The sequence below is a fragment of the Lepisosteus oculatus genome, chromosome 14 (assembly GCF_040954835.1).
Source record: "Lepisosteus oculatus isolate fLepOcu1 chromosome 14, fLepOcu1.hap2, whole genome shotgun sequence".
NCBI lineage: Eukaryota > Metazoa > Chordata > Actinopteri > Semionotiformes > Lepisosteidae > Lepisosteus > Lepisosteus oculatus.
In genome coordinates this window covers 20,095,496-20,111,896 of record NC_090709.1, presented here as the reverse complement: position 1 = coordinate 20,111,896, position 16,401 = coordinate 20,095,496, and the positions used below count along the sequence as shown (strand labels likewise).

Here is a 16,401-nt window from a genome sequence, read left to right as displayed (position 1 = left end):
ACAATCGCAAACTCGTTTTCAATAAAATTATTTTATTCATTCAGCAGTTTGTGAGAGGGACATCCAGCAGGGAGAGACACACACACCGGTTTTCATTGACAACATTGTTTTTTTTTCAATTCCTCTTGTCTAACAGGAATGTTTTGTTTGTGGACAGACTGTTAGACAAGAGGAAAAGACTGCCTCCTCCTACGAAGCATTTCGTTGATCCGATCACGAATTCTTTTCCAGTCGTACGCAGCAAGGGTTGAGAATCTCCGATTCACCATCGTACTAATGGTTTCCCGGAGATTGGGTTAAAAAAAACAAAAAACATACTAACAACTGTGCCATCCTACTCCTTAGTTAATACATTTTATTATTCATAAACAGTTAACATTGTTAGCAAAATATTTTGAATTATATTTAACCCTATTTTTTCTTTAGTTTTGTATTTAACTTATTATATGATAGTCAGACTTAATGTATATTTGAACAATGAAAATATATTTTTACAAGATTTTACATTAAGCACTTAAAATTAATATGGTTAATAATAGTAAACTGTAACATGCTGTAACAAGATCGGTTACAAGAAGAAAATGCTTTCAGAGAAAATGTTTCAACCAAACTTATTCCCACACACCCCGCCCCCACTACCATTAGAATATACACAAACATTTTAGCGTTTCATTCTGAGCAGAAGACTCTCACACCTGAAGAGTGCTGGCTGTGACGAATTAAACCGGTTTTACAGGTTTCAATCACAGACCATGTGACATGGGACTCAGTAAACTACAGTAACACCGTATTTGATAACGCTTTAAAAACGCTATAAAATAATGTGACTTGGCACAGAACAAATTTACAACACAGTACAAAGATAAATGCTGACCATGACTTTAGAAGCATAAATTGCCTTACACTCAATTTAAACACAAGCTGTCTTTAGCCCTCTAAGCTGGTTCATACAGAAATGTAGAGATCTAGGCTCAGAACACACAGCTTCATTAGCGAATACATATGCAGGACAACTGGAGAAGACGTTTTACAGAGGATGGATTTTTAGAAACATCCCATCAGACATCCCATCATATTCACAACGTGAAATCTAGAAAATAATATTACGTAACCAAAATCCGCAATATGGAAACAGAACCTGTGTAATTGTTGATAGATGATGTACTCGTAACATTTTTTCAAGACGAACTACAACATTTAAAAAATGACTTGTATGTACTTGATATCTCTAATCAATCCACGGGTCCCAGCACAAAACGAAAGTAAAACGCATACCGTTTCTCGCTTCTTATTGCTCAAAAGTAATTTGACCGTATGAAATGCATAATATAAACCTAGAAACATATACGTGAGCAGTACTTAAGCACTGTAGTATCGGTGTTAAGACATACCTCTCAAATACTGTAAATCAAGTTAAAAATATCTCAAGACCGATTCTGGTCGTAATGAAACCATGCAAGGGAGTTTTTATGTCCGTTGCAGTTCTTTTGCAACATGAATATAATTATATCGTTATTAAATTCTTTAGATACGCGATTCCATATTATATTCCCTTTTAATCAAATTCTAAAAGTATGCTTGTTGACTCCGGTATCGCGTTAGTTAAAGACTTCGAAGCTTACAATGTTTAGGGAGAAATGGAATACCGGTGTGTATTTTTTTCTTTAAAGTACCGAGACCAGCCATATACTGTATGTTTATGTTAAGATTTCCCTTCAGTGGTAAAATTAGATATGAATATTCAATACTTAAACGGGCACAGTTAAGACATTAAATATACATGTACATATTGTATACAGTACAGTTTGCATACGGTAATATGTTTATGTTACGCGATTAAAAAATAAATAAATAAAACTGGAAGGTCCAGCACCACCATTATGTTTATATGGTTGTTTTTGTTGGTTGGTTGTTATTATGGTTATTAATAATTCGATCTATAGTTGTAATCTGAGCCTAAATAAAAAGAAAAAGCAAGTGATTAGGTTTATGAGCAATCTAATTACTTATTCGTTTAAAACGCTATATAAAATAAAGTTTATTATTAATTTGCTGGACAGAGCGGTGAACATTATTATGCATAAGACAAAGATAACGATCCTGATCAGTTTAGAAATCTGTGTACGCTGTAAGGTTTTTACTTCTTAAACTTTTAAAATACACGTTTTGAATGGAAAGAATCCTCTTCCTGGTATAGCACGCCAGCACGTCTTTTTTCTCCAATCAGAGGGGTGTCAGATGGTGTCAGCCAATCACCATTCTGCGTTGGGTAGCAACGGGTGACTGTTCTCAGGCGGAAGATGTAAACAGCTTAATGTTCGTGTTAAATATTTTTTTTTAATTAAAATTCATTCTATACAGCAATCGCATATTTGGGTACCGTTTCATAAAACTTTCATGCTTAAAATGTTTAGGGAGAAATGGAAGACTGGTGTGTATTTTTTCTTTAAACTACCAAGACCAGCCATACACAGTACAGTTTACATACATACAGTAATGTTTTAAATTAATATCGTTTATGACCTTCAGATGCGTTATGCTCCTCTTCTTTTTATGCTCAGCTACTAAAATTTCCCTTTAGTGGTAAAATCCATATAAATATTCAAAACTAAGCGGATTAAAATGTGCACAGTAAAGACATTAAATGATTCAATCTTTGCACTACCAACCAATGCACCACGAGTGCCCCTGTCGGTCATTTTGGCCAGCCAATCACTTGCCCTGCGGTATGCTCCGGTGCCCCGCGGTGGCTTGTGGGTAGGTTACCGTACCGCGGGTTTTTACCGCGCATTTTGAATGGCTGCATCTGTATTCACTTCATTTTCTGTGGATTACAGACTGCGAAAGATTAAATAAAGTTATTGGTTATTCATGGTCAGTGCAGAAGAAATACTGCCGGCTGGCAGGAAAATGTCAGTATTTTATAATTCTTTAACTACAAACGTGTGAACAGCAAAAAGCAACGGGAGTGTGTCTCTGTGCAGCTGTTAAATGAAGGGCTGGTGGTTCAAACCCACTAAGGGACGAGCTTCAGACTGTTCCGCTGTAACCATAATCTCTGCTAAAGCTTGATGGGATTTCTTCGCAAGCCCTCTTGAAATTTGCAGGAAATATCTATTTTACTCATGTGGAACTACAAGTAAACAATTAAGTACCTGTCAATGTCCAAGAAAACCATTTTCACGTGTGGAATTTTATCTTCAACTGGCTGTCAGGAGAATTCATTTATACACCCGTTGTATCCTTAGCAAAGTATCTTTTTTACATAACACGCTTTCGAGAAACAAACTGTGTATCTAGCTTTGTTAAATTAAAATCGGCACATCCCAGTTGGCAAAAGAAGTAGAATATACGACTATTAAACGCATACTTTAGACGTATAAATGTGCTCCGTAACTGGTCTACAATGAAATTCTAGTATACGTATATTGTTATATGTCAATTAGACATCTATGATTATATATAAATGGTTGGAGTTCTATTATACGGATAAATTTAGAGGACTAATATACATATATAGTTAAAGGTCTATTATACATCAAATAAATATTTTATAGGTGTAGAAACTAGTAAATAAAGCCAATGATTTGTTTTAGAAATTTATTCTTAAAATATACAATTATTCACACCTGAAAAATATGTAGTTCAAATTATACATTATATACAATATTGTAATCAACAAATGGCTAATCATCATAAAAACACAACTAGTAAATTTCAGTTACAAATTCTAGTAAAATGGCAATATATATTGTAATGACAAACAAACTAATCACATGATCCCGCTAATATTTAACTCAAAACCACATTTCGATTCAAATATAAATTTTAACATTTACAACTTCTATATTTCCACGAAAATATAATTAATGTAGCACAAACGCTACTTTCTAAAAAAGACAGAATGAAACTGTTTGTTTTGTGTTTCATGGTGATCCTCCTCTCGATACTAATGCAATGTTTAATATGATCCCTCGAGAAACAAAAAGGAGTCCATTTCCGCCTGGAATGATTGATGCCCCATCAAACATTTTGTAATATCCCCGGAAGTTTATACAGTAGAATCCTGGTTCGTGGCTTAAATTCAAGGTAAACAAGACTAAGGAAACGAGTTGGAAACTTGATGTCGAACTGGGATTTAAATCACCCGGAACATTTCACTACATTGGGCAGTATGTGCCAAGGAGCATTTGACAACCCTTTGATAGCTCAGTTGGTAGCGCGGAGGACTGTAGTGGAGTCAGCAGGGAATCCTTAGGTCGCTGGTTCGGTTCCGGCTCGAAGGAAGGTGCTTTTTGTGTACTTTAATCAAAGAGTAAAAAGAGCGAATCTTTTTCTCTCAGACATTGATCAAAAGCTCAATAAACGACGAAGCAGAGGCTCCTGTTCCAAAGTCAGCCCACGTCTGATTGTCTTGTTTTGGCCAATATCTGATCTTTGAATTAAGGGAATACTCTGTTTGCTTTGTAATTAAAAAAAAAACATACAGTACAAATGTCAATTTCATTTTGGTTTCAAGATCGCAATTTAGTGTGAAACATAAAAGCCAGCTGGATAAGCTTTATTAATTTCCCTCACGGGATCAATAAAGTATCTATCTATCTACGTCATTTACAATGGCCTTTCAACTAATAGCCCGTGCAGGGATCAAACCCTAGCTGTTGGTACACTACGAGTTGCGTAAGGCTCTGTAACGCGCAGATGAGAAACTAACTTCTGCTTCTTCATTATATACACAGTGAGCTATATATATGCGAGCTTACTGCCTCCTACGGGCTCTGTATTTGTTAGCGATACAAGACCGGCCGTGGAGAAATGAAGTGAGGAGGGTGTGTACGTTAAAAGGCTCGTAGCGTCCCTGGAAGGGCTCAAACCACCACCCTTTTGGTTAACAACTGAGCCACAAAGACGCATGTACAGCTTAACACTTCTCGGTCTCAGTGAAAGTGATACACTCCGTAAAATTTCCAGAGATTCATTTATTTTAAAAGGAAAATCACCAACAGCGGCCAAGATCTACTGGAGTTTTTTCATTCTATACTGCGATTTCTGAAGGGTACCCTGTGAAAATACGAGTTTTGACGAGAAGGGATGGACATATAAGGTCAAAAGGCTTGGGGAATTGAACTTTAAGGTGAAGACTGCGGGTTCAGTAGCAGCAGAACCTGATCAGTATCAGTTGACTCCGATATACTTTGAAAATGAACTTGGGGATTTAGAGTCAGACGTGCTACCGTTGCACCATGGGGTACTTAATTTAAAAAAATAGAAAAAACAATCAGTGTTCCTGGATCTGTAATTGAGAACAACACCTGCACAAGAGCTGCGCAGGAAGAATAAAATGTGGTCTGGGAAGAAAAGACTCTCTTCGGAAGAGCTGCGCACTTCACATGAGATTTTTTTTTTGTGAAGCTGATTTGTCTCCTTTGGGGAATTCAAAGGCACAGACAGCCGTGACTTTGTGGCGCAACGGTAGCGCGTCTGACTCCAGATCAGAAGGCTGCGTGTTCAAATCACGTCGAGGTCAGCTGTTACTTTTTCAGGTTCTGCTGGTCCTGAACACGGAATTCACACCATGCAGTTGAGTTCTATCTGTACACCACATAGATTAGTACATAGAGCAGTACAGGACACGCAGTGTGGAGCTCACAGAGGCTTACAGTCTCCAGCATTGGAGTGAAGGGGAAAAAAAGAACTTTGTATTTTTTTAAGAGAAAAGGCACAGTTCACATCTGCTTAACATCACGTCCAACTTTAGAGACAGCTACATCAGATAATGGAATCCCGGAAGTTTCAGATAACTTTTTTTAATACAGGTTCAAGCAAACCTGAAAGTTAATGAGTTTCCGGACACTTTTGTTTTATTAAAAAGTGTCTGAAGCCTGAAAATGTAATTTGAAAAAAAAAACCGCTATTGGACATTAGCAGGTGCTTTTTGTAACGATTTGCTATTTCATGCTGGAAAACAAAGGAAACAGACCCAACGTTTGCTTTCAGGTGCGGTTCATTACATAATATACATCTATTACTGAGGAGCTTGAATAAAATTTACACAAGCCAGGTAGAAGTCGAACCTACAATCCTATGATCCGAAATCAGACGCGTTGTTTATTAAACCGCTGGGATTTCACATACCCTGAATTTCCCCATAGTGTGCTCAGCGCCGCTACTAGTAATGCACCGCTCCGTCTAAAATTTCAAAGTGAGAAACATGTGTTTTCTGATTTTTTATGAGTTTTAAAATATAATCTCTTTAAATCAGACAAGGGGTTTATGTTTCGCACTGAAATTCCGATTGACTGAGAATTCAAAGAAATACTGTTTTCTTTCACAACACCGTATAATTATCACATCCACCAGACTCTCCAACCTCTCCAGACCTTGCTGGTTGAGCAATTGCTCCGATAAATTAGGTCACGTATCATGTTAAATCATTTCTTCTCAACACAACATTTCCTGGTGCACGTTTTCTCTATGAAAAAAAGACATTTTTCCCTTGCACGATTTCTCGTTTTTTTATCAAAGCTAGTGTCGCAAAAGAACTCTGTCGCCCTTGGGAGATATCAAACGCATTGGGCATGAAAATGCCAGATAAAAGCCAGTTCTCTTCGTTTCTCAGTGTCGGGGCTGCTATGTAAAAGAGGCAATTTGTTCTGAGCGCAGGTTCAGCGCTTACTGAACGCAGATGTCTCAGAGCGGTGTGTCCAAGCGGCTGTAAAAGGGGATGGTCGTCCTGTCACCGTAGCCTAGTTGGTTAAAGCGCTTCTCTGTTAAACAAAAGAACCGAGATTCAAATCCCAGCCATGTCTTTCTTCCTATCTTGTAGTACAGAACGTATCATTTCGGGCAATCACAAAGGGCTTGATTTCGTTAAATGCATGTGTTCATTTCCTTTCTGGAAAACTTGTTTTTGATTAAATTCACACAGCTTGCGAAAACTGAAATTCAATTCTTGGTTATCAGTGCAGAAGAAATATTACCGTCTGGCAAAATAAACGGTAAGAGAGCTTTTTTTTTTAACCGAAAACGTGGCGCAATCGGTTAGCGCATTTGGCTTTTAACTGAAAGGTTGGTGGTTCGAGTCCACCCAGGGATGGGATTCTTCTGCAGTATAAACGTTGTCTTAAGTCAATTGGATTTCTCAGCGAAACCATAACCATTTTAATATATGCAGGAAATGCGAGTGTTTAACACGTGTCAGGGTCACCGGGAAATGTCCAATAATGCCCAACATTGCAACTCCCCAGAAAAAATTATCGTCGAATCTTCATTTATACTCCAGTTGAATCCTCTGCTGAAATATTTTAAAAATACAATGCAGGTTTGTTTGATAACTTGACAAGCATTGTTACGATAGCACTGTGCAGTTGGATTTTGATATTTTGACATATTTACCTTAATTTTAAACATACATACTATACAGTCTATTGTAATTTTAAAATAAGTTAGCTGAGGATGTAAAGGGGTGAAAGGGAAAGGTCAGAGGGTATAGTAAAAACAAGGATTAGGTTAGGATTGGTGGAGGTGGTAGGGGTGTTGATGGTTTTTCTCTGTAGAGGATGATTGAGTTTTTTATCCTTCTCTGAAGTGAGAAATTGGAAGAGTTGGGAGTTGAGGGATCTGATGAGGTTAGTTATAAAAGGAAGTTGATGTGGAGCTGTTAGCCGTAAAACTTCCTAAAGTCTTTAAACTGCAGTAAGCAAAGATAAAGGAAATTATCTTTGCTTACAGCCCTGTCTTTCTCACACCTGAAGAAGGCTCCACGGCCAACACGTTATGTTTCCTTTCTTCTCTTTTCAGCATGGAATAATCCTTTACTTTTTCCTATGCAGCCTACGCATGCTGACACAGCTACCCACCTGATATATAACATTCCTATAATCACAACTATGAATGTCCACTGTGGGTATTTTTTCCATTATTATTTATTTTGGCATTGAAGCATATTTTATGTAATACTGAAGTGTCATAATCACTGAAAAACATATTTTTTCATTTAGAAAGAATTAAAAAAATATAAATCACTATGAATTACATTTAACCTGTTCTGATCTAGGTTTTCTATATACTTTAACATGCCATGTTCAGAATGTCACAACGCAGAAATGCAACAGTGAAGTTTTGTAATTACAAATGTTCGTGATGAGTGATTTTGTCTCTCTTACCTTAGTGTCAGAATACTAAGATGTTTTGGTAACGAGGAAGGAGGGAAAAAGTAATTCAGCAGAAGGGGTGCTATTTTGTTGACTATAAATCCTCACATGCCATGTTCAGAGGGTCATATTAAAAAAATGGTACAGTAAATTTTCTTATGCTTCATGATTTTCATAATTTGTTACATTGTGTCTCACACCTTTGTGTCAGAATTCTGAGATGTTTTTTTCTAAACAGGGGCCATCACAATACAACAGAAAGAGCAATTAGCTTTTCCCTATAAATTCTCTCATGCCACATTCAGAGGGTCATATTTTAAAAATGGTACAGCAACATTTCCTGAAGTTCAGGATTTTGAGAGTCTGTTACACTGTGTCTCACACCTCAGTGGCAGAATTATGAGACGATTTTATAATCAGGAGGGAGGGTCATAGCAATAAGCAGAAAGTGTCATCACCCTTTGCTCATCCTCCGTTAACCATATATTCTCATATGCCATGTTCTAAATGTCCCATTTTAAACTGCTATAATAACATTTCTTGCAAAATGCAAGATTTTGAGACTTTGAGAATTCACGTTTTGCCTTTGTCTTATTTACTTGTTGTCTAACATGCCAGTTTGTGTTATTGTGAGTTTTGAAAATTGGTTTTCGATTTTCTGAAATGTGTTTCATACAAAAATGCAATTTGGATAATCATTACTTACATATTCCCCTTTACTGGGGATATGTGCAGTAATCAACTCGGATTAGTATTTTTAAAAATGACTATAGAGAGCCATCTACAGGCGAAAGGCGGCATAACATCACAGCAGCAGCACTTAAGGTGGAACGAAAAACGCGAATAAGAAGCTGGCGAATAAGCAGCCAACTTCAGCCTCGTTAATGCAGCAGGATTGGGTGAGGTAGAAAAATATTTCTTCCTCTGAATCCTAACATTTTTGTAGGTGTTCTAGGACTTCTCGCCTCAGATAAAGCTGCCAATACATCACTTTTTTCTACTCCATCAATATCAGCAGTGTTATCAGTACTGAGCCCTAAGTGTAGGTCCTGTCATCATATAAAAACTTGAACGTATCGACTGCATTCACCTGAAAAAATCTGATAAAATTGAAAAATACATTGGAAACAAATTTGCACTGTTTTTTTTTCAGATCCAGAAGAGAATCATCATGAGACTCAAAACAGACCTGTTTTTAATTCTTTCCAGGAGGAAAGATTATTCAGATGCAAACATGGGTCCAAAATCAATGTACTCACCTATCGCTGTTGCTTCTTCAAATCCTTCAACTGAACGTCGATATTGAGGGATGATTTCATACAAATTTTGGTTTTCTTTTAAAGCAAATTTTATTAAAATATGAGCCTCTATTATAGTTGTCTTGGATGTTTCGCAAGGTATAATAGACCCCCTTGTGCCCTCTGCTAAAATATTATAAAATACAACAATCTTTATATATATATAGAACAGCATTTATGGTTACATCTATATTAAAATTAAGATAAATATACAAAAGTATTGAAATACAAATGTACAGTCCTAACATAATCATGCTGTCCAACTGTCTTTTTTGCTTTTCAAGTTCTCCAACAAATCTGTGTTGTAATTTTAAATATTTTAACTAAGGGTGCAACGAGAGTATAAATGAATTCTCCCGCCAACCATTTGAAGGTCAAAGTCCGTGACTGAATACGATTCCCTTGAATGTTGGCCATGACTGGTCATTCCCAGTGATAATGACTAATGTACTCACTTGTTTACTTGTTGTAGTTCGTCACACAAAAAAACTGCATTTCCTGCAAATATCAAGTGGGTTAAGGTTTTACTAAGAAATCCAATTAAGTAGAATAATGAGAAATGGGCTCGAACCACTAACCTTTCAATTAACAGCTCCCAGAGACTCACGTGCATCCCTTTTCTCCATTTGCAAGCTTTTTGTAAAAAAAAATACTTTATTCTTGCCGGCCTGTGATATTTGTTTTGCACTGATAAGCAAGATCTGTGTTTCATCTTTCGCAAGCTGTATGAATTTCATGAAAAGCAAGTTGTTCTACAAAGAAAATGAAAACTTGCATTTAACAAAATCAAGCCGCACGTGATCATCCATAGTGATACATTCTATAAGACAAGACAGGAAGAAAGACACCACTGGGATTTGAACTCAAGATCTCCTGTTTAATAGGAAAACGCATTAACCAAATCAGCCAAAGTGCTGTCAGAGTATTAACATCATGTCTGATGTCAGTGATTGCAGCTGACTATTGCTGGAGGACAGTTCACTGTGAACAACTCAGCCTGCATAATGAGGGAAAGAGACCGGCCTCTGTGATGCACTATAGAGTTACACTAACCTTCTGCCCTACTGTTCTCTGCTGCATTCTACCCTAGCAGATAAATATTGGTTTCCATGCGTGTAAGGTTTCTTTTTTTTTGTCAAATATTTTCAAGCATATTTTTGCTGTTGAAAATAAGTGGTTTGTGGTTTTGAGTGTTGTGTTCCTCTTCCCTTAGTGTCACCCAAAGTGATACATTGTGCTTTGGCAATTCTTCAGGCTATAGTGTTAAGAGGAGCTCAGTTGAATTAGTTTGCATAGATAAAGTATTTATTTTCCTTTTAATCCTTTAAAGCATATTACATTGTCAATACATTGTATCTTTCTTCTTACTAATTGTCATCATTTTTTTTCTGGCTTGATCTCGTAATCAGATATTTCAGAATCTTCCTTAAAAACTAGTAAAAGAAGTGGGACAGATTCATGCACATTAAAAAATATGAAAGGGTAGCAGGACACAGTAACCACCAAACATCTCGTAGATTATGATTGTGCCTAAAATATTTCAGTACTTTAGAGGGTTCTGCCAGTTTAGATGTTGTACTGTGCCTGTCTGATTTATCAAATGTGTCATTTAAATCTCCCGTCATTTCTATATCAGTCTCGCAGTAAAGATTGCAATTCATCCCAAAATGCCAAGTTTCCCACTGATGATACGTACAAAGAAATTAATGTACATTTTCCCCTAAAATCAACCAATTTAAAATCAAATGCATCCCTCCTCATCTGCTGTTGGAGAGAAAAATGTCAGAATAAATACAGATTTTAGAAGTCAGGAGCATTGATAGTCCTATTTTAAAATTATGCTAAAATGCTCAATATATTAAAAAAGTTCTATAAAATGCAAAAAAAATTAAAACATATTAAAACAAGGTAAAAAGAAATGATACACAGTTATAAAGATCAGGAATTATCAATTTGAAGTTACAATCCACTTACAATATGCCAAAAATGGCAAGGATATGTAAAACAGGTGTATACATTTTTTTTTAAATAAAACAAGTTAAAAATAAATACTAAATACTTTTAAAATTCAGGAATGTGATTGGTCAGATGCTTATGATGAGTGTTGTTGGTGTTTCGTGTGATTTAGCGAAATGAAAAAATATTCAATTTTAAAACGGCAAGAGCTCGTATGAAAAAAATAGTTCGTAAGTATCTTTGTTGTAACAGCTGCGCCAGAACTAGTGTATTCATATACATCAGAAAAGTACCTGAACTTGACTGGTTTATATTCAGTTATGTGCATTGGGAACAAAAGGGAGACTTACATGGATTTTATTAGGTTTTAGGAATCAGAAAATGTATTTTTACACGTTTATGCCTACGAGCAGAAATAACTTCCTGCTTTCAGCGCTTTAATTGTTTCCGCTTGTAATCTCGAACAGAGAAACCCAGTACTGACTCAGTTCCTGGGATTTAAGAGGGATGTATGAAGACAGTAAAGGGGAGTTTTTTTTCCCGCTGTAGAAGGCGGTGTGACGAGTCTGGAGGGAGGAGACGCGCATTCCGCACGGGGAGCGCAGAGCAATGAGTTTCACCTGCAGCTCGCCGAGTCCTGTCCTATATAACCGCTGACACACACAGCGTCTTCAGCCAGTGTTGGGGATGCACTATATCAATAGTTTTTTTTTTTTTATGCAGAAGCTGGGATTCTTTTGCTTTTATAATAATAATAATAATAATAATAATTAGTGGATTATTGGAGTTAGTGGTTACTATGCTAAACTGGCGCGAATGGCGCTTCTATTTCTTCTGTCTGCTCAAACACTGCTGGGCAAAGTTTAAATTAAAACCCTTTTTCTGAAACATTGAGTGTGAGGGGTAACAGGTGGAGTTTAAAGCCAAATAAAGGGCTGTATTGGATTAGGTAGTAGATTGCGTGAGTGACGAGTAACGAGCTCGATCAGACCCAAACTCCATACGTGCGGTAAAGAGAAGAGTACAGATGCAGCCATTCAAAATGGGTGGGGTATTCCGCAGCATACCCCGGTAGGCGTGTCGCGGTGTCACGCAGTATCACGCGGTTAATCGCGTCATTTGATGCCATGCCGGAAACTATCCGCGTCACCTTGTAAAACCGCCGGGGGGAGCTTAACCTCTCATGTACAGCATTTGAGCTTTTAATTTTGAACTGTGTATTACAGCATGTTAATCATCAGTCATTAAAATGTTCGTATATTTTATTAAAGCAAGATTGCTCAGTTGGACAAAAATACACAACCTACCTTTATCAGAAATATTTATGCATCAAAGCCTTTACCGAAGATGTTACTAATAGTATTAATAATGAATGATTTTGGACAAGCTGTATACTCAAAGTATAATTTCTTTAGCACATTTGTACAAGCACTTGGAATCTGTCCAAGCCATACTTTGTCAGGCATTTTGTTTTACTTCAACGGGCATAAAAACTCCCTTGCTTTTAACAGGGCGTTTCATAATTTCTAACTACGAAAATGATTTAAAATGCGACACCTATCATTCAACTAGAGCTCAAAATATCACAAGGATCCTCAAGAGCACAGCAAAGACTGTATTAAAAGATACTTGTATGTATCAACGCTTTCTTTTCCGTATACCAGATTTTATGGAATCACTTCAGAAGGGTGTCAGCCAGTCAGATTCCAGGAATCGGTACTTTAAAGGAAAAATACACACTGGTATTCCATTTCTCCCTAACGATTTTAAGCATCCAAGTATTTAACTAGCATGTGAAATAGCATGTGAAAAAGTGGTAGTTTTAAGCTTTTCTGCTAATATAATATGGAATCGCGTATCAAAAAAATTGAATAACGATATGATTATATTCGTGTACTGCGACAGGGCTGTGTAGGGCTGTTTCGCCTCTCTCTTCATGTGACTTCCCTTGTAGCCTACTGGTCTACGTGCCCGATTACCAACTCACGGGTTGTGTGTTCAAATCCAGCTGGTGCTGGACTTTTCTCTTAACAAACATTACTTCAAAAAAATAGAATAGCGATAGTAGGGACAGTCAATTGACTTTTTTTTTATTTCAAAATATCACAACATGATCGATTCTAAGTCATTTTTGATAACAATGAATAGTCACCTTCTTGCCTTCTGACAACGGTCCCTGCTTCTGCTTCCTGCTTCTATTGTGTGTGTGTGTGATAGAGTAAATTTTTATAGAGAAATGGAGGCTGGACAGTATGCGTTACAATATAAACATTTATATTGATTTAAATCGCAAACGTGTGTTTAATTGTGTTTTTTTTATCATAATCAGGCTAATGCAACATAAATTGATACAGTATCTTTGTCTTCTAAGTATCTTAATAAACTTTCAGCATAACTTTCTACCCATTTAGATTTATATCTCTTGGGATTTTGGGATCAAACGTGGAAGGATTAGATTGTAATCATTTTTATTTTTCAAGTACGTTTTAGAAAAGTGTAATCTATACCTGCCCAGACTGAACGCCTTCCTATACCCCGCCTTTCATTCCTGTAATGCTCTTCCCCACGCACCCCAGCCGGGCGCTCTTCGGCCTCTGCCTGGGGCGAATGTATATTTTGATATTTACACCCGGCGCGGCACCGAGGGAGCGTCTGCATTTAAAACTTAGTTTTTAAAATTAGTCAAGCAATATGAAGCATCTCCTTTTACTTTTAAGTCCCTTAAATACATTGAGCACAGCTTTCTCACCACTTAAGATTGCTTTTTGATACCATCCTTACACAAAGCAGAAACTTTCCGATGACATACAGTACAAGTGGAAAGATTACAGATTTTAATCGTCTTTAATTTTGTTACGTTATACGTTTCATCTAAACAAACACCACAAAACTATTCTCGATTGTACGTCTGAATGTTATGTTACACCTACAGTAGTTCACTGCTTTAAATACATCGAATTAAGAAAGTTATGTGTAGCACTTTAGATCTTTTTTTCTGAACCAGGGAAAATCTGATCATGTTTCTCTATAACAATAATAAACTTTATTTAACATTTCACCTTTAAAAGTGGCATCTCAAAGCAATAAAGTAGATGGAAAAACAGTTAAAAGGGACCAAAGTAAATACCAGACAAACGCAAATGCGTTTTTAATAAAATGCTTTTATTCATTCAGCAGAGAGTGAGAGGGACATCCAGCAGAGAGAGACACACACACACCGGTTTTCATTGACAAAAAGTAATTGTTTTTTTTACATTTTTTTTACATGTTTTGTTTGTGGACAGACTGTCCACAAATGTGAGACTCTTTCTCAGACTTACATTCCCGAATGTCCTCCGCCCTGGTCAACAATCCTAGGAAGAACACGAAACAGCCTGTTAATGAAATTGTTACAATTTTGTTCGGTCAGTTCTTCCTCACAGAATTTATAGATCGCATCGATCAGTTCCTGCTTTGTGACGGGCTTAGCAGTTTTCCGAACATAGTCTTTCAACGAATGCCAAACCATCTCTATCGGATTTAGATCTGGTGATTCGGCTGGAGTTTTCACCCAGTTCACTCCTTCTGCTATAAGCCTCGCCCTTGCTGCTGTGTGTTTCGGATCGTTGTCTTGAAAGAGACGGTGCCTTGATCCAAACTGCTCCCTGATATATGGGGCGGCATGGTGTGTGACCACGACTTCCTCGAAGAATACACGGTCCATAATTCCTTCGAAAATAAGTGGTCCCGGGCCTCTTCTAGATATACCCCCCCAGACGTGAACCTTCAGTGGATGTTTGGGCTTTGGCTTGTCCACATGTCTCCCCTTTTTGCAAAATGCCATTGTTCTAAACTGTTCCAGAGCCACTGTTGTTTCGTCGGTAAAAAGTACATCCTGAAATGCCTCCCCCTGTTCAATCCATTGGAGCGCTTGCTTGAGTCTTTCCTCTTTGTTTTTTAGTCTTATCATGGGGCATGTGTTGGTTTTTCTGTATCTCCATCCAAGCCTCCTGCGTACTCTTCTTATCGATGTCGGGCTAATGGTCGCACCGAGGTCAGCCCAGAGCCGTCTTTGGACTTGCATCGCCGGTAGCTCATCATTTTCATCAGTCAGTTTGTCGATAGCTCGCACAATAGGACTTGAAAAAAAAGAGATCAACAGTTAGTTTTAAAAATAATGTGCGTAGTTGTATTTACATGCAAGAAAGGTATTTTTAGAAATGTATTTACCTTTGAATCGTCCTCGGTTTAGATTCTCTTTGCCTCCTCTCCCCTTTATAATGCCTTCTCACTGTGCTTTCAGAAACGAAGATGTCCATCAAAGCCAACTGCTGTACAATGTCCCGTGTTGACTTCCCGTTTCTTTTCATCTTCATTATTTGGTGTGAGAGAGTCTTCGTGATTTTGGTCATTGTCCATCTCCTTACCAAAGCGATACAGTGGTGCAGCTTGAATTCTGTACCTATATACTGTATGATATGGTACAGATAAAACTTACACTATACCGATGAGCTAATGCCAGGGAAAGACACTCCTATTTTATTTAAAACACAATACGCCAGGAAATGTGTCTGATGCATTAGCAAGTTAAAACAATTGGGTCGAAAACCTGGGCGTAACACCATTTCCTTTTTCTGATCACTCGCTTTCTGGATACACATCTCACCTGTCCTGTTCTTTGTTTTCCTGGTTTGCTGATTAAGCCTGCTGCGGTCCACTCCTACCCTCACACCTAAAGAATACTATTTTAAATTTCTTGGCGCAGTTCATTAACCATTGTATGTGCTGTCTGTGCCCAAAATGCAATTTTAAAAAAAGTCAAAAACCGCACTCAAAATGCAATTTAGAGCTCTCTGGCAAGAGGAGACACCCAAATCAATGTAACATGCCACAGTTTGTGCATGAACAGGGTTATACTGCCTATTCCCTTTGATACCCGATTTAAAAAAATAAAATAAAAAATGTTTTGAATCCCCGGCAGAACCAGGCATCCATATGAATCAAGTAACAGCTGT

General features: G+C 37.3%; 1 long non-coding RNA gene, 2 other non-coding genes and 1 pseudogene across 3 annotated transcripts in view; 2 read left to right on the top strand and 2 right to left on the bottom strand.

The window, feature by feature from the left end:
* Positions 1–16,401, bottom strand: part of LOC138242516 (zinc finger protein 271-like) — a 681,240-nt pseudogene that overhangs the window by 213,743 nt on the left and 451,096 nt on the right.
* LOC138242858 (uncharacterized) overlaps positions 1–16,401 on the bottom strand; it is a 96,380-nt gene that overhangs the window by 74,702 nt on the left and 5,277 nt on the right. The window lies entirely within an intron of this gene.
* Positions 4,199–4,286, top strand: trnay-gua (transfer RNA tyrosine (anticodon GUA)). The gene is given in 2 exon segments: positions 4,199–4,235; positions 4,251–4,286. It is a non-coding gene; the product is annotated as a tRNA-Tyr (tRNA).
* trnaw-cca (transfer RNA tryptophan (anticodon CCA)) lies at positions 5,456–5,527 on the top strand. The gene has a single exon. It is a non-coding gene; the product is annotated as a tRNA-Trp (tRNA).